We start from the raw sequence: 23,114 nt of genomic DNA on the forward strand, positions 1-23,114 counted from the left end.
AGGGAGAAGTGCAGTGCTGGATAATTTCATTCTGACTGATCCAGGTTCAATTCCTCCGCCCCTCTTGGAGAGCCCCGCAAGCTACGCAGAGTATCTCACCCGCATGGCAAAGGCTGGCCAACTACCCGTGATGTATTCAGTATGCCAAACACAGTAACAACAAGTCTCACAATAGAGACATTACTGGGCCCGCTCTAGCAAATCAATGAACAATGGGAGGACAGTGACAGTGATCAGAGATTACAAGCATGTATGTTAAACCAAACAAATGTATGCTACTTTTGGTACATCAGTGGGCTAGAGTATGAGAAGTTGAGTGGCTGCAAATATGGCCTTGCACTCCAGGAATTCTGAAATTTAGAAAATGGTTATAGAGCAGATTCACTCATGAGTTAGGCCTATGTTGCTCTTTTCTTGGCCATTGATGAGATTACATAGCGCTGGGGGCAGTTTGTGGGTGTGACTGCCAAGCAAGCTACTGAAAAAGTTCGGGGGAGGCGGCTCAATCCAGCTCTGAGTGAGCCTGGCGATCTCAGTCATGGGTCCCACATACCTGGGTTTTTTTTGCAGGTTCTCTCGTGGGTGAGGCTCATTTGACCGTGTGGAGAGTGGCCTTGAGCATGGCTGTGGTTGAGTTCTGGAGGTTTTCATCTACTGGGGTTCTTCTAGGGTAGGGAAAGAAACTTAACCTATCTGGGAAGCTTTTCTGTCCTCTAAATGGGTTTGGTGAGTGTACTCGTTAGGATTAGGGTTATCACTGAGGACAGAGTCACTCCTAAGGCAATTCTGCAGCTACGGACCTCAGGGACCCTTCCCTGTGAAGCTCTGCCATGGACTCTCTCCATCTTTTTAGCACTGTAGCACTGTCCTCCCATTGTTCATCGATTTGCTCAAGTGGGCCCAGTAACGTCTCCATTGTGACACTTGTTATTACTGTGTTTGGCATATCAAATACGTCATGGGTAGCATGCCAGGCTTTGCTGTGCAGGGGGCATACTTTCGGTAGCTTGCTGGGCTCTCCAAGAAGGGTGGAAGAATTGAACCTGGGTCGGCTGCACTGGCCACATGCAAGGCAAACACCTACTGCTGTGCTATCGCTCCAGCCCTCCATCTTTTTAATTTTTTAAAAAAATTTATTGAATCACCATGAGGTAGAGCATTACAAAGCTGTTCATGATTGGGTTTCAGTCACACAATATTCCAACATCCAACCCTCCACCAGTGTAATTTCCCAGCACCAATGTTCCCATTTCCTCTCCCACAACCCCAATCCCCCCTCCACCCCAGCCTGCCTCTATGGCAGGCACCTCTCTCTTCTCTCTCTCTCTCTTCCTCTCTCTGTCTGTCTTTTCCATTTTAGGCATTATGGTTTGCAATACACATGCTGAGAGCTAATTCTGTATAAACCCCTCTGATAAAGGATTTAGAATGGAATTGTTAAGAATACATAAGGAGCTCAAAGAAACAATGGAATGCACTGCCAGTAACATACAAGGAGTATATGAAAGCAGGAATGAGGGAAGTGCAAACAAACAAGCAGAAATAATAGACCTGAAAAACCTGGTAAGTGAAATGAAAAACTCACTGGAAGGCCGCACCAGCAGAGTGACAGATGCTGAGGACAGAATCAGTGAGCTCCAAGACAAGTACAGAGAATCTCTAGACTACAGCATGAGAGAGCTATCGCCGTCTTTCAGCTCACGGCATGGTCTCAGGCTGCATTCCTGCTTTCACTTTAGCCTCTGCACTTGCACTTCAGACTGAAGAAAGGAGACAAAAGAAGTCCTCTAAGAACTCTCTCTCAACTTGCACTTATGATTTCCTACTGGTTGGGACTCTGTCCCATGGCTGCTTCTAGTAGTAGGGCAGTTCAGGAAGGGCCACCTTTAAGATTGAACATCACATGCAAGTTAAAACGAGAAGAGGGTCTTATGATTGAAGGAAAGAAATATGAATGTTGGCAGGCAGGAAAGGAGCAGCCCTTATCACCAATAGTTTATTACTTCTTTTATTTAAAACTGGTTTATAAAGTTGTTCATGATTCATTTGTTAGAATATTCGATTATTTAAACACCAATTTGTTAGAATATTCAGTATTCAATCACCAACACCACCATCAGTGTGACCTTTCCCTGCACCACTGAACCCATTTTCCCAATTACCCTCCAAGGCTGCCTCCTCAGCAGGCAGAAAATGATTCATTTATATTGCTTGCTAATGCAATTATCAAAAATTGCTTCAGTAAAAGAAAATTTGTGAAAATTGTTGCATCTTACCATAGGGATTAAGTCCTTGTCTGAGGGTTTACTAAAGCTTTTGTTGCTAGTTGAAACTTCCATGTAAATGTTTTTGTTTATTCAACTCAATTGGCTTCTATGTTACTTTCTCATCCAATTTGGTGAGTGCCTACTGGGATGTCAGTACTGTAGAGTTTGGAGATGTTGCTCAGACATGAATATGATCTGGCACTCCAGAAACTCCAGAATATTTAACTGGGCAATCAACTTCCATGGCTACACTTGTGGGATATGGGTGTGACTGTCAGGACTCCCAGAATATGGCAGTGGGGTTAGGGGAGGCTATCCACCCCGTTTCCTAGAAGACTCCAGGATTTTCAGACTGGACACCGTGTACCTGCAGTTTTTAGCAGTTCTTTGTCTCTGCAGAGCTTAGTCATGAGATGGTAGAGTCTGACTGTTGAATGGTGGCATCTGTGTGTGTGTGTGTGTGTGTGTGTGTGTGTGTGTGTATGCATCTGGTGGGGCTTTGGCAGGGTAGGGACTCGGCCTGACCCCTCCCAAGGGTACCGCAGAGTTTTCGCTGGGAGACCAGTGTATTCATGAATTTTTAACAGTAGTGTGATCTCTTCTGAGATTTAATTTTGAGTGAGGAGCTGGGCGGGGAAAATCTGTCACCAATAGTTTTTCAGTTGATCTTGGATGGGAGATGCCATGGCTAAAGCAAAGACAAACTTTGCTGTTAAGAGCAGAAGACAGGGTTTAAGGTTTGCAGTCTATGTGGTCTCTGTTATAGACACTCAGCTCTGATGTTCACAGATGCATACATAGACAATATGTCAATGAATATGTGTAGCTGGATTCAGCATGGGGCCTGAGTTTGCCTTTCCTTGGGCTAATTAGCAGTAGTAATTACTAATTGAACATTTATTTTCCATGTACTATCTTTGCACTAGACACAGTGCTGAGCACTTCCCAGGCATTCTCTTAACGATGTCCAGGCACTCTCTTAACCATTCCTTCAGTATCATCACTACCATCATCACCATCATTACCATCACTTTCATGAGCTGTATCTGTAAGAAAACTCAGATGAGCGATGGAAAAATGACTTGCTCAGGGCCATGTAGCTGATAAGAGGCAGGTTTTTTTTTATCTTTGCTATTTAGAAAATAAGAGTAATATTGGCTGAACACAGGACATCTTAAACTTCTACTTGAGTGTGTTTTTCACCCAAGAAATGCAATATAGGTGAGCTTGCTAAATACACTTTGAATTCATTGCATAATTGCTTTCAAATTAAGCTTTGGTCATTGTCCAGTTAGAAAGTTTTGCTATTGCCAACAATTATTTTTTTGAACACTACATTTAGTTGTATAAGGACATGTGGGTGGCAACAGCAGTATAGTTTAAGAAGCTGTGTACTAGAAAACAGGTTATAAGTTGGAAAAACTAGTTCAGCTAGAACAGGCTATAGACAATTATATACTTAGGTAGTGTGACTGCTTGTAGTATATAATCTCATTTAGTACTTCCACCATTTCATCCTCGGAAGGTTAGTAGAATGTATCCATCTTACAGAAGAAGAAACATACTCAGAGAAGTTAATTAATTTGTCCAAAAACTTACAATGAGATATAGTATTATCTAAATTTGGACCCAGTGTTCTAAAACCATTTCACTGTACTTTTCACTAGTGTTTACTTGTGGTGGCCTATAGAAGGTTCAGTTAAGAAGTCCACACTGGTAGATGTCAGGGACTTCTGAAGACAACTATTCAAGCATCAGAACAACTGGTACAAGTAAAATTGGAAAGTGACAGCTGCAGTAGTCAAAGAGAATTAATTAAAGGAAGTAGTCAAGGGGCTCTAGGATGTTCAAATCAGACCCAGATATTTTGTGGGTACTCAAGGAAATCTTCTCTGAAAATGTGCTCATGATGGAACAATAAAATTTACCATGAAACATTTGTTGAATTGTTTCTTTATATGTTTGACTGACATCCTTGTTGAGGGGTTTTAAATAGGAAGCAAATGATTCAGGGAGACCAAGTGGGAATTTTCCACAGTCATCTAGAAATGTTTGACATGGGCTATCAGAGAAGGCCCTGGCACAGAGGGAAGTGGATTGCTTTGGGATCTATTTTGGAGTTGAAAGATGCTTTGAACATGTTGGAAAGGGAGAGAAATTATGTTTGCCTGTTAGGTTTTTGGCCTGCGCAACAAAGATGGAAGGAAATGGGCAAAAGCAGGTTTTACATGAAATTCTGCCTTGAACATGTTATATTTGAGATGCCTGTTGGGCATTTAAGTCAATATGCATTTATGTACAAAGTCTGTGGTATGTAAGGGGAATTGCACACATATTATACAGAAGTCTATTGTCATTAACTTGGAAGGAATTTCTTAAAGTTATTGTTATGTAAGTGGGGTAAAGTGTGAACATCTAAGAAAGCTTTAAAGTGAGTACTAGTCCTGGAACTTAAAATTTGTGCAGGTGCGGAGTAGAAGATGTGTAGGAGAGGGAGGAAAAAGCCAATTCAATGTCTCCTTCCATGAAAGGAAACTGGTGAAAAGATCTGAAAGGAGAATTATGAGGCCCAATTTAGGCTTCGTAAGGTAATTCTGAAGTCTTATGCAGGATTGGAGGGGAGCTAAGTTTAAGGTGAGCAATGAAGATTTACTGGCAACAGTTTGGTTAAGAAGTGACGGAAAGCTTGAATTTAGCCAGTGACCCTAAAGAAGAAGAGGAGGGGAGGATTCAAGAGCTTTATGTGAGGAATTTGAATGTGAAAACGTGAGAAGAGTCCTCAGAGTTGGTTTCTCAGTCAGGACAAGGAATTCATAGCATAGGTCCTTGAGGACAGGGGAATGCTGATTCAACCCTACTGCATCTGTACCAAATTGAGAATGCCTTTCAGCAGTAAAAAGCATATCACTTTTGCATTTCCACTCAGTGACGCCTCATTTCCGAAAGTATTATTGGATGAGTCAGAAGGGCACTGGGTATAGTACCTGATGGAACTTCCATCTTTAAGAGGGAAGCACTAAGGAGATCTGGTGGGTGGGAGAAGAACCTGAAAGCAGAGGAAACAGTAAGTGCAGAGGAGAAACTTAGGGAATAGTGAACAGCAGTACTACATTCCCATAAAAGTCCAGTTAGATGAAGAATTTTATGTGTTCTTTGGCTTAGGGTTTCAATAATAGCTGCAGCTAGAGAGGCTTAGGTGGACATGTGGGTGAGAATGGTGATGGTGGACAGAGGCAAAAAAATGACAGAAGATGAAAATGTTCAGCTGAAAAACTTGTGTTTAGAAAGTTTGGACTCACACACGCGCACACACACAGGCTCACAAGGCTCAACCTTTAACAACATGTTTGTGATCTCTTAAAGAAGGGCTTAATGGTCCCTGGGTGAAATGTGACAACCTTCACACTCTTTCCGCTAAGGATTCTTTTTTGTATCATTTTCAGAGTTTTTTCATAACAAACAATACAAAATATATAATTTCGGTTCTGCTTTGGGGCAGGGCTTGGGGCTTGGGATGGAAACATTTAAAATATGGTGGTGGGAAGGTGTAATGGTGGTGTTTGAATATTAAATATAATCAAATATTGTGAACTACTTTATAAATAAAAAATTAAAAAAACAATTTTGCTGGTGATGGAGATGTAGTAACTTTCTATATCAAAACTATAAGCATTAACACTGTTATAATCATGTTATCTAAATTGCAAAAAATAATTTAAAAAAAATAAAGAAAGTTTGGAAAGAGAATTGATAGATCTCTAACAACTGAATTTGTTTTTGTTGTAGTTATTGTATTAGTGTGTGTTGTATTAGTGTGTGTGTGTGTGTGTGTGTGTGTGTGTGCTTGTGCGTGCAAATGAGAAGAAAATCTCCTGAAAGTAAAGGAAGTAGCATGCAAGAGTAAGATAAGAGATAAAGTATAAAGGCAGGGAGTTTTTGAAACTTGACTTGGTGAAACCAAAGACCTTGTAGTATATATATTTTTTCACTTCAACCTCTAGAGAACTCTAGACGTGTTTTTTTCTAAATTTTTATTAGTGAAACACCATAAGGTACAGTTGTTGACTTACAAATTTTTGTGCTTGGGTTTCAGTTATACAATGATCCAGTACTCATCCTTCTACCATTGGTGGAGGGATGGGTGTTTGATCATTGTAAAATTGAAATCTAGCTGTGTTTTTTAAGGAAAAATCTCCTTGCCCAAGAAACTTGGTTTTAAACTTGAGTTAAGTGAAGGGTAGAGATGTAAATTCTGCTAGCTCTGGTCATAGAATCATTATTAGGACTCAGCATTAATCCTGGGTAGGTCAATTTAGCTCAACACTATCAGACTTCAGTTTCATTTCATATTCCAGGTTTGGCCGATTGGTTGTTTTCTGTTTGCAAAGTGGATTCTCTTCACCACTTCCATTAAACACATAAGAGTTTGGGTTGTTGCTGACACTCGGACAGAGTGTGGAGGGCAGCTAAGGATTCTCAGTGCTGCCCTTCAGAAAGAGATGTTAAACTCGTCCTTTTCAGAGACGTTGGTAGCTGTCCAGAGAAAAGTTAAAGTTCCCATTGCTTTTTCCAGAAAGAGTAATGGGGAGCCCTTGTGTTCCAGCCAACAATCTCTCTTCTCAATAAAACAAATAGGTTCCAATGTTGGCAGCTTTCTGGGCTGTTGCTGAGAACATAAAGGCTTCTCTGTCTTTCTTAGTGGTGAATATACAGCAAGTATTTAACTCATTACTAGATAAATCACACTGAGATGGCTCTGAAGAAGAGATGTGTGGTACCATTACAAAATGGTTTTTAAAAACAATGGTGAATACTTTTCTCGTTTCTTTTCCCCTGTATTTTATTTTTCAGTGTAATAGGTGAAATAGACTAATTTTGAATAGATTATATTGGAATATATTTATTGCATATAAATGATTTGACAAATTTTATATTTAGCGACTCATTCCATCTCCAAACAGAGAGACATACACAAGCCATATTTACTACCAGCAATTTAAGTAAGGTAGCAGGTGGGAGAAATGAGTTCTTTGAAGAAAAGCTCTGATGAGATGCACTGGGCTCACCCAGTTGTTGAAGTGCCCCTCCCATTCCCAGTGCTCAAGTGCTAGGTGGGATCTTAGAGGACAAGGGAAGGAAGGACAGAAGAGATTGAAGTCATTTCTAGGCTTGGCAACTGAAACCGTCCCACAGGAATCTTCAGTTCATCCTTCCCCCAACCCCTCGTTCTTTCCCTCACTTTGTATTGACCATGGAGTTTATGGGTTCCAATTAGCACATATTTTAGATGGAAAAGGTCCACTCAATCCAAACCAGTTATTATGTAATCAAGAGATAGATGCTTATTGGGTCAAGTCTTATGGGTGTATTTCAGAGATTTCTGGGTGTTCTGTTCCTAATAACAAAACCTTCCTAATACTCAAATTGACTGTTGTCACTTTATCAAGAAAAACAAGGCTCTTTCAAGAACCCAAAGATAGCAGACATAGAAATTAATAGGGAAGATATCCTGGCTCAGAGATGAGCTTGGCAAAGGTCTGCCTTGAACTTAAGATTTTAGCCATATAATATCTATATGTTTCCTTTAAGTTATAATGAACTATTAAGCTACAACTATAGCTTCCTGACAAGATATTTTTCTTTACTCTTTTTTATTTCTTTCTTTGTTTTGCAGAAGTTGGGGTGGAGAGGCACCGTTGGTGGTGCTCAGACTTACTCCTGGCTCTTTCCCCAAGCATTATTCCTGGGGGGGGGGGTATTCAGGGAAACATAAGGGGTGCTGGGGATCAAACCCATGTCAGCTTCTTGCAAGGCAAATACTCTTTCCACTGTACTATCTTTCTGAACCCCCAAGACTATTTCTCTTTAAGGGTACAGCTTAATGACACAAAAGGACGACAATTTGTGTGTCATTTATTCATGTGCTGGAGTGTCCCAAGGTCAGCATTAGTCTATAAGTAAACTATAGTTGTACCCTCACCTTTACTTTTCCAATGGCATGGACTCTCTGAAACTATGTCCAGAAGTTCCTGGCTGAATCCCTGGACAGCATCTAAATGTGATGATGAGCAAGTCTGGTCCTCTCTCATGATCACATGGTATTTTCTCTCCTTGGTGCCAGCCTGCTTCTTTGGGTACTGTTTCTTCCTTTTCATTCTGGATTATTTTGCTGCTGAATATGTGTGATGCTATCGGGGACAATCTGTCATTGGGCATTACTTCTGTTTTTGCCAGGCATAGTCAGGAGACAATTTGAGAGCTATATTCGGAATTGCCATCATCCTTCAATTACTAAGTCAAGCTTACCTATTTCACATGTGAAACTCTTGCAATACATTGTTTTTTGTTTTTATGTGCTGTCCTCAGCTGTGCTCATAGCTTACTCCTGGCTCTTTGCTCAGGGATCACTCCTGGAGGGCTCAGGGAATCATATGGGGTGTCAGGGAAGAAACCCAGGTTAGCCGAGCACAAGGAAAGCACCTACCCACTGTACTATGGCTCTGACTCCAACTTTTATGTTTTATGCAAGAAAGATTTGTTGGGTCCATCTCACCCATTTTTTTGGACACATGAAATCCATCAGTACTAACAGATAATGAAGAGAAATTCGATTCACATATAATTTGATTCACTTTAATTTTTATTAAAGTTGTTCACATGAGGATTGGCTGTGTGCAAGGCAAACGCCCTAGGTAGGGCGTTTGCCTTGCACGCAGCCAACATGGCCGACCTGAATTTGATTCCTCCGCCCCTCTCCGAGAGCCCGGCAAGCTACCGAGAGTATCTCGCCCGCAAGGCAGAGCCTGGCAAGCTCCCCGGGATGTATTCGATATGCCAAACACAGTAACCACAAAGTCTCCAATGGAGACGTTACTGGGCCTGCTCGAGCAAATCGATGATCAACGGGAGGGCCTTTACTTTACTTTACTTTACATGAGGATATTCAAACTATTTTTCTTTCCTCACCTTTTCTCTGAGTTCCTCCCACTTTGTGTGACTTCCTCCTGAAGGAATGGGGTTAACGTGAAGATGAGGAAGATGTCTAGAGATAATGGTCATCTGTGGCCCATCTTGGACCACAAGCTTAGATAATCTCTTCCTACTACCTCTGCACTTCAAACAGAGCCTAGATTCACTGGTATAACCTCCAGATTCTGGAGTTAGATCCCAGGACTCTGGTCGTCCCATTTTTGTGAAGTCATTCCTTCAAAAGCTGCTCTCTGTACCCACAGCTATCAACAATCGGGTCTGGGAAGACTGGTTTACTTGGGGCCATCTTTGTTGTTGTCGTCATATTTTGTTAAAAAATGTATAAAAGTCGATATGTTTTGCAGGGATTGATAAGCAAGTCAGTACTGTGAAATACTTACAAGTATCTAAGAAAATTCCCCCTCAGAGATGTTTTTGCACATGAACAAAGGTGTAGCGCCATAAGTGATATATTTCTTTTAGATTCTTTTCTCTGCAATAAATTCTATATGATACTTGGCTACATGATTTCATTCATGTTCAGGAAAGCCATGCAGATTAGTTGTTGTTCCTCTACTTCACAGAAATGGACTCTGAAGTTCAGAGAATCAAGTTAATTTTCAAATTTATATAAGTAGCATGTTTCAACCCTGAAGTTGAAATACAAGTCTGTCTTGAGCAAAACCTATGTCCTATAGGACAAACAAACCAACAAACCATACTACACTACTGCAGAGGAAAAATTCTTATCAACCATTTTTCTTGTCACTTACCTTTGCAATGAGGGTAGGCCTGAGCTCTCTCAGGTCTGGTGCCCTCCACAGTCTCTACTCTCATACTTCCTATTCTTGGGTATCAGGAGCAAATGGGAAGATTTTAAAAATACTAAAAATTATATTTTAACAGTTCCTCTGGTAAAAGAGTAAGTCTCAGAAATATTCCTACTAAGAAAAAGATATTTATCCCAACTCAAAATGCATCTACTTGACTATCCTTGACCCAAAATGTAATGTGTAAGGCAACTTATTTAATTAATGAGTAATGCCATTGACTCCATTGTTTTAAATGTGCCTACTTTAAAATTCTTCCCCTTTTTATCCTTTTTCTGTCCTGCTCAACCAGAGGATATGAACTTGGACCGATTAAAAAAATTGTTCTTAGATCTACAAAGTCCTACTCAAATCTTTAAAATGATGGCTTAAAAATTGAAGAAGAAGGAGAGGCACAAACTTCACAAAAGCAATATGACATGAAAAGAAATGAAATAGGAACCAAGGAAGTCCATTTTTACCCACTTTAGGCTTAAGTAGAGAAAACTACTTTTACTTACAGATATTTAAAATTCTTTAAGTGGCTATACAAAAACAAAACAAAACAAAAACTTTCTATGATTATTTTTCTTACAAACATTGGGTAGTATCTATTGGCTATCCACTAAGAGATTTTGAATGATATTTAAAACTTATTGAAATATTAAAGTTTTAAATATTGAAATGATATTTAACACTAATTTCCAACATGCCCTTCTCCTGACTATATTTTCCTGGGTGCGGGCAGGGCAGGAAGAGGTGGGTGAAGATGGGTGATTGCCCACCTACCTCAGGGACAGTCCTTTCAACAGTTACCCACTGGCCCACTCCTATTCTTTACTGGTTGACTCAGACCTTGGCATCTCTTGATCCTTATGTCAGTCAAGGGTCTAGTCAAGAAAATAGGAACCCTTGCCAAGTTGTTCAATAGAGGGAATTTAATTAGGGGAATTAATTATAAAGGTCTTGGAAATCTGACAGAGCAAACAGAATGATGAAGCAATGTAGATTTGGGAATCAGAGGAATGTTAGGGGATGGAGTTCCCAGAGTTTAGCAGCTCAGGCTTTCCCCCTTGCTGGGTGCTGGGACTCAAAAGTAGAGTCACTAAGTTGCAGCCAGGTCTCCAGGAAGAAACAACTACTGAGCAGATGTAACTATTGACGGAGACACTGCACAAAGCAGAGAAGAGAGGGATGGTCCCTAGATTCTCCATTCTCCCCATGCACCATGTTCATTTCAGTGTCTCCCATAGGCCCAAAGTAGTCAATGCAGGTTTGAAAAAAGTGTCTGGAAAATGTAGGTTGAGTGTTAGGGTTGGGCAGGATTGGTAGGTTGGAAAGACAGAAATCGCAGGGAGAGAGTTGGAGAAGGATCTGAGAACAAATAGGCATTGCTGGTGTTATGGGTTGATTTGTAGCCCTCAAAGAGTATGTTGGCATTTTAAGACTAGAACAGGAGAAAGTGATATTATTTAAATAAGGTCATTGGAGATGCAATTAGTTAGGTTAAGATGAGCTCATAGAGGCCAGAGATATAATACAGCGGTTAACTTGTTTCTTTTGCACACAGATGACCAGGGTTCGATCCCGGACTCTGCATACGGTGTCTCTCTCCACTCTGAGCACCACCAAGAGTGATCCTTGAGCACACCCAGGTGTGGCCCCAAGCCCCATTGCAACTCCCCCAAAGATGAGCTCATCTTGGAGTAAAGTAGAACTTTTCTTAGGGGATCCTGAATATGAATTGTATTTTAAAAATTGTTTTAATTGAATCGTCCTGAGATGCACAGTTACAATGCTGTTCATGATTGGGTTTCAGTTATACAATATTCCAACACCTGTTCCTTCACACCAGAAGTGGGATTTCTAATTAAATTGGATCTAGTTTTTTTTTTGTTTTTGTTTTTGTTTTTGGCTTTGTTCACTTTATTCATTAGTTTCTTTTTTATTTGATGGACATTCTGTCATTTACAATATGGGTAATAATGACTTCTATTGGGTCAAATTCTATTCTGTCATTTACAATACGGGTAATAATGACTTCTATTGGGTCAAATTTTAATCTTTTGTGGTTTATAAGGGCTGGAGCCATAACACAGCAGGTAGGGCGTTTGTCTTGCATGGGGCCAACCCGACCAAAGGGGGTTCAATTCCTCCACCCCTCTCGGACACCCCGACAAGCTACCGAGAGTATCTCGCCCACACGGCAAATCCTGGCAAACTACTCGTGACGTATTTGATATGCCAAACACAGTAACAACAAGTCTCACGATGGAGACGTTACTAGGCCTGCTCGAGCAAATCAATGAAAAATGGGAGGACAGTGACAGTGACAGTGGCTTATAAGAAGAAGAATGACACTGAGATACGGGGAGAACCTCATGCAACCCAAGAGGAAGAAGAGGATTAGGTGATGCAAGAAGTACCAGGAAAAGAGTTGACTGCTGCCTGCCACTAGAGGTAGGGGAGGCAAGGGAAGGACTCACCCCACAGTCCTCATGGGGAACCAACATGGCTCCCACCTTGATTTTGGTTCCTGTCCCCGAGAGAGGCCATTGTGTTGTTCTAGTGGAAACCCCTCTTCCCCCATTCTGCTCCCCACCACCCCATGCTCCCTCCTCACCCCCTAGTTGGGGGCACTTTTGTTACAATGACCGTGGACTCATACAGATGATTCCTGTGGGAAGAGTCTTTATCCTCTTCTGTGTACTTTCACCTGCAACTCTTTTTTTCAGAGGTGATTTTCTATCAACTCTCTCCAATGAACTTCTTGGCTTTCAAAAGTGTGCTGAAATATTTGGCCTTTTACTGTGCTCAGGACTGTTAGGGATTTATTTCACTTTGCTTATGCTGACATTTAAGTGGAATTCCATGAAGGAGAACAAACCTAATGTAATCTCTTAGTCAGCCATCCTGAATCAGAGATCTACAACTCAACATGGGCCAGGATACTGCTGCTTAGTGATGGGGTGTTCTAGTCACTCACATATTGGGTATAAAGCATCTCAAATTCAAAACAAGGTTTTGGAGAAGAGAAATCTCACTATATGCCATTTATTGAAGATGGAGTCCATGCATTTTTATTTATCAATTGATTCAATTGGTCAATTTAATTGGGAAGACAGGGATTATCTATAGAGACATTCTATTTTATTGATAAAAAGATTTGGTGTCTTTTAAAAGATATATGCTATTAATTTATTCCAAGTCATTATACTATTTTAGAGAACAAGGTCTCATGTTACTTGTGTTGAGTAATATCTTCTACTTCCTGTAGTAGATTGAACTCTGTATTTTTATAACATCTAAGAATTACTGAAAAGCAATCAACAAAAGTATCCTGCCCACACGGCAGAGTCTGGCAAACTCCCTGTGGCGTATCCAATAAGCCAAAAGCCAGTAACAATGATGGGTCTCATTCTCCTGACCCTGAAAGAGCCTCGAATGTGGCACTTTCTAAAATCTCAGGTCTAGGGCGAAGGAGACGTTACTGGTGCCTGCTCGAGGAAATTGATGATCAACAGGATGACAGTCATACAGTAATACAATCAACAAAAACTCACATGATGCAAACAGCTTGAGACATGACCTTCCACTTGCACAGAAGCAATTACTCTATGCTAAAATGACCTCAGGACAAAAGGGTCCACAGAATCACGTAGTTCTAAATTTCCTGTATGTTTTCATCATGACCCTGAATCAGTTGTTTGGTATCTTGCTTGGATATTCTTGTCTGATAAGGAAAGAACAAAAGAAGCCACCTGATACATGATATACCTTCCACATGGTTAATTATGAGGATTTATAGGATATAAAGCCACTATTTCCAATGGCATTCTTATTTGGGCTTATAGCACTTAAAGGCATGGTTTTGAAGATCTAAAGGAAAGAAGTGGGGGGAGAATTGTCCAGATCCACCCATTTAGCTGTTTCAAATTATTTTCTTCCATTTTCATGGCAATAAAATTATTTCCAGTGGAAACACTTCTCACAGAGTCACTTTTTTCCCTGCATGTGAGAGAATAGAAAGCAGAGATTTATTTTAAGGATTCTCTCAACAAAACTTTCTATTAGGATTTCAAGTAGTTCTGCACAGAGTTGTTCATTTTCCTGGATTCATGCTGAATGGATTTGATCGGATGATAAAAACCTGGTATCTAAGGGTTAATTAAGCTGGCTAAATTTGTTTAATTTTACTGGGAAGTTGTGTTCTTCACAATCCTGTGTGTTGCAGAGGAATTGACTTTGGTAGCATCTGTTCCTAAAGGTCTACAATCCTTCGCTAAATGGAACTCTGAGGGAACTTGGCCTTGGGACTCTCCCCAATGGAAATTGGTTTCATTACTGAAGAGGGTATTGTTTTTAATTATTATTAATTTTTTGAGGTTTTTTTTGGGGGGGTCACACCTGGCAGTGCTTTGGACTTACACCTGGCTCTGTTCTCAGGGATCATTCCTGGAAGGTTTTGAGAATCATATGGGGTGCTAGCAATTGGAACTGGGTTGACTGTGTGCAAGGCAAGCACAATACCAGTTGTATTATCATGCCAGCTCCCTGAAAGGATTATTTTACAGCTCCTGGTTGACTCTGAGTTTCATTTCCTTATGTGATCTTGATCATCTCCACTTCTGTTCCAGAGTGCAGGATCCCAGTTTTCTGGAGCCCATTCTGGATGGTTCCATGTTCACTTTTTGTGAAATGTTAGTGCTGGTAGTAGTCACCTGGGCTCCAACTCTCAAAGTCCCCAGAGAGGGACCTAAGACTCTCACTCATGCTCTGATTCTCTTGAGCTCAGAAATGCAGACTCGACTTCTCTATGACTCATTGTGCTACCTTCCAAGTCAGCATCCTCTTCTAAGTGTCTCTCCCCTTTTCCTCTAGAGCTTCAATACTCAGTCATTCAATAAAAATTTAGAGAGTGTGTTGCCTTTTGTCAAAGACTGGGCAGAGTTTCCACAGAGGTGATCCTTGTGTGGGCACTTGACTGGCTAGTTCCCTACTCACCCCAAATTCCTCTTTCCTGATATGTCTTTATTTTGGTACTAGAAAAAGGTAAATATTTCCCTTCCTTGGTCCTTCAGCAGCTAACACATGACACAGCTTTTACTCAAAAGAAAACTACAGCAGAGCCAACATCTTTGGTCAGATTTGTAGTCAACTCTCTATTTAATTAATTAATTAATAATAATGCATGTTTCCATTTATCTGATCATTTCCCAAGAGAAAGTATTTTCCTTTCTCTCTAATACTACATTACAACAATATTTATTTTTAATTTTTTATTATATACCTGAATTTTTATTTCTATTAAGATAGGGTCTTAAATGTTGAATAGCAATGTACAGTTTTTCAAAAACATAGCAGTTCTTGGGGCTGGAGTGATAGCACAGGGGGTAGGGCGTTTGCCTTGCACGCAGCCAACCTGGCCAACACAGGTTCAATTCCCAGCATCCCATATGGTCCCCCGAGCACCGCCAGGAGCAATTCCTGAGTGCATGAACCAGGAGTAGCCCCTGAGCATCGCCGGGTGTGACCCAAAAAGCAAAAATATATATATATAGCAGTTCTGATTCTCAAGAGCTATGAATAAGTGCTTTTTCCCTACATATTTTCCAATACGTGAAGGTACTTCTCTTTTCAATTTTGGCCAATATAATGAAAATATATCATTAATTTTAATGTTATTGTATTGCAATAAAATTGTTCATCATAAATTTGTAGGCCTTTTAGATGCTCTTATATACATTTCCTATTTATACCCTTAGTAAATTTTTTTAGTACTTTGTTTTTGTTCTTATAGGCTTGTAGGCACTGTTTTGCATGACAGAGATGTTACTCTCCCCTGTTATTTGTATTAATTTTTTTTTGCAGTTTACGTCTTGACTTCTCAATGGAAAAGACATAAGCATTTAAAAATTATATTATCTCTCCTTTTCTTTTAAAAATTCTTCTGTCACTGTCACTGTCATTGTTATCTCGTTAATCATCGATTACTCGAGCAGGCGCCAGTATTTGTCTCCATTTGTCCCAGCCCTGAGATGTTAGCATCGTAAACTTTATGCTCTCTCTCCGAGGATGCGGCATGCCAGCTGGATGTCCTTGGGTATGATGATGACGTGCTTGGAGGGGAATACTCAGAGGTCGGTGTCCTCGAAGAGCCCCACCAGGTATGCCTCACACACCTCCTGCAGTGCCATGACGGTCGAGCTCTGGGACTGCAGGTCGGTCTTAAAGTCCTGCGCGATCTTGAGCATTAGCCGCTGGAACAGCAGCTGGCGGGTGAGCAGCTCGGTGGACTTCTGGTAGCAGCGGATCTCACATAGCGCCACGGTGTCGGCAGGTAGCGGTGCGGCTTCTTCCTGCCCTCCGTGGCTGGTGCGCTCTTGCGGGCTGCCTTGGTGGCCAGCTGCTTGCGGGGCGCCTTCCCCCCATTGACTTGGGCGCCGGCTGCTTAGTACGAGCCCTTTCATTCTTCCCAACGCAGCTGGAGACTCACTCCTTCAGGGTTAGGGAAATGAGACCCATTTTAGTTATTGTTGTGGCATATTTGGTCCATCACGGGTGGCTTGCCAGGCTCTGCCTTGCAGGCTGGATACCCTTGGTAGCTTGCCGGGCTCTCCAGGGGGGAGATGGAGGCTTTTGGGGCGATCTCTAATCATCCCTGCAGGTGTTCCCAGATCTCCCGAATGCAAGCTCCTGGTGACCAGCCTGCTGTAACAATTTGTACCTGACAACACGCACCCGGACTGCGTCTCTGGGCAGCGCCTGGGGCATCTGCGGCCTCAGGTTGATCTTGAGGTGGACGGAGTGCACCCGGAGGCTGTTGAACAGCTGGCAGAGCAAGATCCCATGCACAGGTTCTGTGCCAGGTCGAACACCTGTGCCAAGTCCCAAGACACTCGGTGGTTGGCGGACAGTGTCCCGCAGTGGACAAATCACGGCGCCGGCCGCTGACGCTGCTCCACACTGGATGGTGGAACGACAGTCACCGCTTGTTGGTGCTGTGGCTCGGCCCAGCTGGCGGAGGCGGTGATGCTGCGGTCACCGCTGTGGTCTTTCCTCGCCCAACGGATGCCACTCTGTCCCCATCCCATAAAGCAGCTTGCGATGTCCAGCAGGAACCATGCACAGAGCTCCAGCAGGGATCACACGTGGAACCCCAGCCTGGTGCGTTGAGCTGCAGTCACCCAGAGGGAGATGGTGAGCCGGGTTCAGGAGAGTGTGAGGGGTTCAACCAGCGTTGGCAACATCTTGCCTCCTTGCCGGGAGACAAAAAAATTCTTCTATTTTATTAAAAAATGTTTGGAGTCACATCCGGTGGTGCTTGGGGCATAATCCTAATTTTGAGCTCAGGTATCACTCCTGGAAGTGCTTGGGGAACAAGTCTGGATTGCCATGTATAAGGCAAGTGCCTTCCCCATTGTAACCTTTAGCTCTCCTTTTCTTTCTGACTCTTGGGTTTACTGTCCTGCTTAGGAAAGTTTACCTCATTACAAATAGTATAGGTTTTGAATTTGGGTCAACATTTTAGCAGCACACACTTTTGGAGACTTGAAACATGAGATATACCAACCTCCAAGAGAGCATGGGTTGCAAAGAGACATTGGCAGAACAATATGTAGGGCCAAGAGCCCTGGTGTTAGATGCCCTGGGAAGAAGGTCCTTTTCCTGGGAGGTCTGAGCGAATGGCTGTCAAACTTTGAGGGGAGTTTCTCCTCCTGTGTGAAAAGGAATCTTAATACCTACTTCATCTGCTATGGTGAATAAAGGAGATACTCACAAAAAGCAAGTTTTCATTCTAGGTCTCTGCAATAAAGTGATCATCACGGTATGATAAGTCACAGGAATGTCTCGGTTCTTCAGTCGTGTATAAAATCTACATTGACACTATGCTGTGCCCAGATCATAATTAATGATGCTTTGCATTGAAATATGTGGTTCTGTGTAGCCACTATCAACGATCCCAACTGGGGCATCTGGTTTCTCCATCAGCACTTATTGCTTTCCCTGGCACTTTGATGTTAAGGAGTTGGCTTCTTTCCTTAGTCCTCATCAAACACCTTCTGCAGCTTCCACACCTCTCAGCTGTCATAGCCTTGAGGACAGTTTAGGCCTGGCTTTGATTAGCCTTTTACTTTATAGGAAGGTTATGTCTGGTTTGATCTCTCACATGGCTCCCTCCGACTTTCTCCAATGTATTTGCTTTCTTATCATTGCTGTGTTCACTGCAGTAGCATTTTAATTTCCTTTATGATCTTTCCCTTTGCATTCCCAACTTTGTTGACTGGTGCAAGAGGTCTGGATTTTGGCCTGTGTCAGCTTTCAACATACCACTCTCATTTAACTTAATCATTTCTAGCTTTTTATTTAAACTGAGATACATGATGGGGCCAGAGAGATAGTACAGTGGATAAGAGCTCTTGCCTTGCACGTGGCTGACCCAGGTTGAAACGCTGGCACCTGTAATGATCCCTTGTACACAACCAGAAGTGATACCTGAGCTCAGAGTCAGGAGTAAGCCCTGAGCACAGCTGGATGTGGCCCCCAAACCAAAACAGAATTTTTGAAAAATGAACTGAGATACTTGAGACACTTTGAGATACTTGAGATACTTTGATTTGGACACTGACAGATCATTGTAGGGCTACTAACTGGCCTGGTTTTAGTAGTGCCATATCTCAGGAACTAGGGCAGCTTTAGGACAAATAGTGGTAGAGGTGCCAGGCTCTGAAGCAATTGGAACACACACACATCATTTATCAATTAAATTCATTGTCTCATAAGAACAGTTTTCTTTGCACCCTGAATCAATGATAGTAACAGTGTCCATGATCACTGATTGCCACAAGAGATACAATAGCAATTGCAAACTTCGAAATATTGCTAGAATTAATCAACATGTAACACAGAGGGATGAAGTAAGCCCAGGCTGTTGGAAAAAATGGCTTGTTTGAAAGAAGCATTCAATTCGTAAAAATAAAATCTCTACCCCCTCCCATGGGCTGGAGCGATAGCACAGCAGTAGGGCGTTTGCATTGCACACAGCCAGCCCAGCCGAGCCGGGTTCGATTCCTCTGCCCCTCTCAGAGAGCCTGGCAAGCTACCGAGACTATCTCGCCTGCACGGCAAAGCCTAGCAAGCTACCTGTGATGTATTCAATATGCCAAATACAGTAACAAGTCTCAAAAAAAAAATGGAGACATTACTGGGCCTGCTTGAACGAATCAATGAACAATGGGAGGACAGTGCTACAGTGCTACCTCCTCCCACCAGTAACTGCAAAGAACAGTCAGGCAAAGCACTTGAAAACATCTCACAACTGCATTGAAGTAGTGAGCAGAGTTTATACATGGCAAATGATAGTTGCAGTTATTACTGTGATTTGCATAGAAACATAACTGAGCTACACACACACTTTTGGCTTGAACAATTTTAGCCATGGTTTTTACCAGGGGTTGCACTTCAGGTTGCAGTGTTCATACAATTGGCTGTTGTGTTCACAGTTTTTTTTTCATTCCTTAAATTGTGGAGTCAATCTACATCTGAATTTAGATGATTCTTGTCTTAAAATTAAACACACACACACACACACACACACACTCAGGCTTCAGCCAAATTTTGCAATTTGATTTTTCCATATCCTTATTTGTAGGCTATCAAAGCAACTGAGGGTCATCTCTGGTTCTCATCACACACCTATAGGCAAGTTGGATGACCTCTTACTGTGGTATCTGTCTTTCTCCCATATTTGTTATGAACAAATGTTTGTGCCTTCTAAAGTCATGTGTTGCAGTCTGATGCTCTGGTGTGATGGTACATGTAGAAAGGGTCTTCAATGAAGTTAAATGAAGTTCTGAGGGTGGAGCCCCCATCCAAGAGGATTAGTGTCTTGTGATGATACATAAGAGTTAACCTCCAGTGATGCTTGCACAAAGGCCATGGTGTTCCTCTCACATCAAGTATGGGAGAGCATGAACCAAGAAACCACATGGTCAAGTCTACAAAATAGTTGGGAGAGTTATGAAATAATGAGGACATATAACTTAAATTTTAATTCAACGTCTTCAAATCCCATCTATGTTTACTTCACAGACAGATGGTATGGCCATACCATGCCATACCATGACTCAGAAGCTGTTTTTTCCTACTTGATGCTGGTCTACTTGTTGCAGGGAACTAAGAGAGACTGAATGCACTAATGGACAATGGCCAGACCACACATGAAAACAGAACTCTGATCAGCAACCTGCCAGGAAACGAAACTCTTTATCTACAATAAACAGTCCAGAAAGCCAGCCTGCTGTAAGTCAGACTTACAGGAATTCAGATTGCTATCTCTAGCAACAACCCAGAAAGCTAGATCATAACTTCTACAGAAATTTGTCCCAAATGGCCAGAACTTGATTGATAAATGACAATTTTCCTAATATTTTTACTCTACTTTTAATTTAGGATCTCCCAAACAGAACTGAACATGCCCTTCATGATTAATGCAATGGCTGTCCTATTTCTTGTTAACCCACATATACTGTTCTCATCTTCCTTCATCAGGATATGCCTAAAGTTTTCCCCTTTTCCACTAAATGTTTCCCCATTCTCCAATTGCCTTTAAGTCAAATGTAAGTTACAATGTCTGAATCACTTTCTACAGCATTTGTCTCTTTGCTTTTCTCATAGGGTTGGTCTTTATTTCCACACTGCCTTTTCCCCTAAACCCCTAGAAGATATAAGAGATTTTATCTTCTTCCTAATTGTGTTCTGGTGATTATATCTCACCTGTGTGGTGAATGTATAATTCTTCCCCCATGATTGCAATTGTTAAGGTGCCCGTAGTGCAGGTATAAAATCATACTAGATTTTTGTGAAAATATAAATTAATCCTTAGCATGTGGGAAATTATTTCCATCTCCACCACTAGTGGGAAATTATTTTCATTTTTTTGGTGAAGGTGGATTCTGAGCATAACAAACAGGTCTTATGTGCCTCAAGCCAGTATTCTAGACCATCAATGTCCTTACATAGCCCTTGGCCACCTGTTTCCATTTTATCGCACCCCTCCTCTTCTCTCCTTTATCCTCCCACCCCCATTTTTAAATAGTATTTATAGTTACTTAAACCCATTTTTCTGAGTGTTTGGATGTGACTCCTGGCTGTTGGCAACTGCCCTGTCTTCACTGTGCTGTTGTCTGCCATTCTATACAGATTGTGAGGCCCCCAGGGTGTACACTAGGGTACTAGGCATGCAGTCTATATCCTTGTTTTGCTCAAGCAAGTGAAAGAGACATGAGGAACACCTCAAAGAAACCTTTCAAATTGCTGATCTTGGCAGTGCTACTGTTTTGAAAGACAACAGAACATTGGAAAGGAGGAAAATTTCATTCCCTTTATGCTTCTCTGCTTAACTTTGAAAACAATAGTAACAAAGTACCTTTTTAGAGGGGAAATTGTTTGAACCAGTTCTTTATCACATTGCTTGGAATAAATTCTAATTAAAAATATCAACCAAATAAACCACTCCATTAAACTCAGACAGATATAACACTCATTTTAGTCTGGATGTCCCATTAATGGAGGTAGTTAAATTAAAGTTAGATATTGCTAACACAAAAAATTACTATTTAAAATAATTCAGAACACATGGAATTTATGATTTCACCCTTTAATCTGCATCACTGACAAACTTTAATCCATGGAAAATGACTGTTTCAAGCTACCATTTGGTATTCAGCTACAGGCGACTCTGATGGTAGCCAGAAGGAGAATTTCTCAGGATTGATCAGTGCTCAACCTAAGCAGATGCCAGCCCTCAAGAAAGGTTCCATAAATGACTTCGTTTTGGTACAACTGTTTTCCAGGCAGATATTGACAATGTTATAACAACGTAAAGAACCAATATAATGAATGGAAGAGTTGACAGACCCAATGTACCAACCTATCCTTCCCCATCTTTAGATATAGATGAGGCATCTCCAATGAACTGGAGATCTTGGATCCTATTTCTAGTGACAGTGAAGATTGGAAGACTTCGTCCTTTGGTTCCTCTGTTATCCCCTGTGAATCAAGAATGTCCTGATTTAAAATTGTCTAGCTATCGACGAGGGATCTAGGAAGCAGTCGGCAGGTGTTACTGAAGGGAAAATAAAACAAGCAACAGCGCCTTGACTGCCCTTGTGCTTGTAGAATAACTTGTCTGCCCAGCCATTATTTCAGAACTTTCTGAAAAAGACCATGTTCCAGAAACAGAATCAGACGACTGCTGCCAGATGTTTCTGCAGAGGGTTCAAGCTCACACCCAGATCAGGTGGAGGAGCAGCTGAGAAGCTCTCTCCACCCAGGGAGGAGCCTCATCATTTTCTGAATGTGGGACAGCACAGTCTGAGTCTCAGGTGGACACAGAGCATGTACACTAACTCCAAGAACAAAATCTCTATCACCTTACTTCCCAAGTGCATGCAATCCCTGAAGCCCTGCACTTTGGCCCACCAGCCAGTTCAAAGAGGCAGTGCTTTGAATAAGGGGCTTTAAGGTGAGTTGTAAAGTGTCAATCTCCTCATTTACCTTGCTGAGAACTTGAGCAAGCAGAGTCAGAGATCCCCTTTGCCTTCCCCAGAAAAAGTCTTCCTCAGAATGTTGGTGAGAACAATAAATAAATAAATGCTGTCTGGCATGGAGTTTGGTGCATCATCATCATCATCATCATCATCATCGTCATCGTCATCATCATCGTCATCATCATCTATCATCTATCATCATCATCCATCATCATCATAATCATCATCATCCATCATCATCATCATCCATAACATCATCATCATCCATTATCCACCATCCTCCATCATCATCATCATCATCATCATCATCCATCATCATTATCATTTACCATCCGCCATCGTCATCATCATCATCATCATCATCATCATCATCATCATCATCGTCATCATCATCGTCATCATCATCTATCATCTATCATCATCATCCATCATCATCATAATCATCATCATCCATCATCATCATCATCCATAACATCATCATCATCCATTATCCACCATCCTCCATCATCATCATCATC

At 41.5% G+C, this 23,114-nt stretch overlaps 1 pseudogene; it reads right to left on the reverse strand.

Annotated features, from left to right (window-relative positions):
* Positions 1 to 16,101: 16,101 nt before the first annotated feature.
* On the reverse strand, positions 16,102 to 22,909 carry LOC130034722 (histone H3.1t-like; annotated as a pseudogene).
* Between the last annotated feature and the right edge of the window lie 205 nt (positions 22,910 to 23,114).

The sequence above is a fragment of the Sorex fumeus genome, unplaced genomic scaffold, assembly GCF_029834395.1.
Source record: "Sorex fumeus unplaced genomic scaffold, SorFum_2.1 ptg000061l, whole genome shotgun sequence".
Lineage (NCBI taxonomy): Eukaryota > Metazoa > Chordata > Mammalia > Eulipotyphla > Soricidae > Sorex > Sorex fumeus.